Genomic DNA, 3,050 nt, shown 5'->3' with positions numbered 1-3,050 from the left:
CGTGCGTGGTGTTGATAGTGATTTATTTACATGGTGTTGGTAGCGATTTACGTGGTGTTCCCCCGGCAGTTTTTTTCCTTACCGTAATTTACCACCAAGAACATTCTTGGAACCTTCTTTCGGACCAGGTGCTATTTTGACGACCCTCAACCACCTGAGAGCGAAAGCCACGTCTTTTGGATCTTATTAGAACCGCTCGACCGAGCTATACATGTTCTCTGGATATTTATATCCAGAGTTTTAGGGGGGATCGGAAAGCGTCGACGATCCTGTCAATTAACATTTTTATGGATATATCTGTAATTATTTGAAACCTAAGAGCGAATATTTATATGCTAAAATGACGCAGAAACTAATAAACTGTTTTCTTGTATGCCCAAAAGGGTGAATGATGACCCAGTCGGCCTAGAACAACATTCAAGCAACCTTGTACGAATGTAATCCAGCCACATTCAAGCTACCTTATGGCTTCAGCTTAGGGACCGAACGACGGAGCAGTTAGTAAATACAGTCACACAAACGTCGTGCGTCCAGCTTCAGATATACATGCATCTCGATGCAACACATGTACTCAATACGAAATTAACACTGGGATACGTTTGAAATTGATTTAGAGACGGCAACCATCAAATTCTCAACTAAGAAAAGTAAAAAGTCCCATTGTCGCTGGCGAAGTGGGGTGCATCCTTATTCGCGCTTCAGTTTCTTCCTATTGACAAATATTATATTATTAAATATTAAGTATCCAAATATCCAGAGCTTCCCGGGCGCAGCACGTCATTAGTATTGATAAAAGCAATAGAACATTACGCCGACAGATTTTTACCTCAACGACGTGGCGTCTCATCATTGGTTGAAAATATATGTCACACGCCTTCTTTTCCGCTTAAGTACGCCAGAAATTCTCCGTCCCTTCTTGAATCTGCCGGCTTGAGGAAGGATGGTGAAGCTTTTCTGTGCGATCGTTGGTGTGGCGTATAGCGCTTTCCCTGTGGAGTCCACAGTGGACATCGACGCGAGTCAGCTGGTGGGAGACTTGAAGAAGGTTATCAAGGAGAAGAAGCCCGACACGATCAAGTGCGAAGCAGACAAGCTGCAGCTCTCTCTGGCGAAGAAGGGGGCAGGATGGCTACCAAGTGCGGAACTTCGTGCGATACGAAAAGGAGAGGAGTTACCGGGTTTCGAAAGGGTATCACTGGTGGATACAGAGGATGAGCTGTACTCGACCTATTCGATTCGGGATGTGTTGGACACGAATGGAATGCCACCGCCTCAAACGCGGCAAATTCACGTGCTGGTGGAGGTCCCACCGCGCGAAAGGCACGATTCAGAGAAAGAGGAACGTGCAGTTAAGAAGGTGAAAACAATAGGGACTGAAATTCAGGACGAAACGATGATGGCAGTAGCTGCCACCCTGGACTTCGAGACGTGGGACGTTGGTGGCGTTGTTCTCAACGTTTGTAACGTCGAGCCGGATTTCCCCCAGTGGCTATACGTGCGAAAGGAGACGCTGGATATCATCCAGATTTTCAAGGATCACATCAAAAACGGGTTTAACACTGTGTTCGTGGGAACGCCTGGGGTTGGCAAGAGCACGCTCGTTGTGCTGTTTGCGCTCTACATGGCGTTGTGTCAAAAAAAAACGGATCATCCTGTTTCGGAAGATTAAAAGCAAAGGATATTCCGTGCTGTACATGGATGCAAGCAACAAGCGATACTGGCGGAAAGAGAGCGCGGAACTCAGTGATCTTGATCTTGTGAACGGGGAAGGTTTTGAATTGATTCTGGACGGTTTCACGCAAGATGATGTTAAGACCAACTTTGGACGGCTCGCACGATTCCGTTTGCTTGCCACATCTCAGCAGTATTTAATGCAGAACGACGACATCTCGCTCTGGCGATGCCTAGTGCCATTTTGGTCGAGTTCAGATTTGAACATCATTGGCGCGCATTTTCGTTGGACTGAAAACGATATTAAGGAGAAGTATTTTTACTCAGGTGGAAATTTGCGCGATTTCTTGTCGCCGAAGATCAAGGCCAAAGATTCGATTGACCAAGCTCTTGGCCGCATGGATGAGAATGATGCAGAACTTCTTCATACCCAATATGCTCGGGGCTCGAAGAAACAAGTTGATCGGTTACGGATGACGTCCATTCGACCTGATCCCGCAAACAAAAACAACTTGGACAAGTACAAGTTGTCAAGTTCATGGATTTCTGCGATCACCTCCGAGTATGCGTTGAGGCAACTTGGCAAAATCATTACACCGTCGTACTATGAAAAGTTGTGGTCAAAGGGCCGCGTGCTTGGGGACGATGCGTTAATGGGGATTGCGTTCGAGAATTACGTGCATGCAATGGCAAGGGGTAGAAAGGAAATCGAGTTGCAAGTGAGTGAATACGACCGAACAAAGCAGCATGAGCACACCTACGCTCCCTTGGAGCTCAAAGCCAGCACGTATCGCAATGAAGGAAGGGATGAAGCAGAATGTGAAGCGATGATGTAGCAACTATCCGGTGTAGACTATTGGTATCCGCTCGATCGTTGCTTGGCGACCATCGACAGTGTTGCCAAGTTGAGCATGGATGGACAGGACGTTGTTGGATTGATCCAAATAACGAAGTCCGTCAAACAAAGTATTGATTCAAAGGCACTTGACAAATATGCTGCGCTGTTCCCGGACACTGCCAGTGTCAGATATATTGCGTTGGTACCAGACAGGGAGACGAGCGATAAGTTTCAGCTTTGTCCAGCCGATCCTACAACCCAGATGCTGTTGCATGTGGCGTACGTCGCTGGTTTCCCCAAGTAGTAACTTGGTTGGTTGGTCAAGTAGATGTGTTTTTTTCAGTGTTTCGCACGGTGCGAATCGCACCAAAGAACATATAACAATCTACGGTTGCAGTCTCGTTATTTTACCGTGTCGTGCAATCATCATTGCTGAAAATGAACTCTTATCAGCAGATTCATAACCAAGGACATCCGAAATTCACACGCAAACTGTGCAAACCAAGCGCAAGACATATGTCCACTCGAAGGTGGGCTCAAC

The sequence above is a fragment of the Phytophthora parasitica genome (assembly GCF_000247585.1).
Source record: "Phytophthora parasitica INRA-310 unplaced genomic scaffold supercont2.106, whole genome shotgun sequence".
NCBI classification, from domain to species: domain Eukaryota; phylum Oomycota; class Peronosporomycetes; order Peronosporales; family Peronosporaceae; genus Phytophthora; species Phytophthora nicotianae.
Note: the sequence above shows the minus strand (reverse complement) of the source record.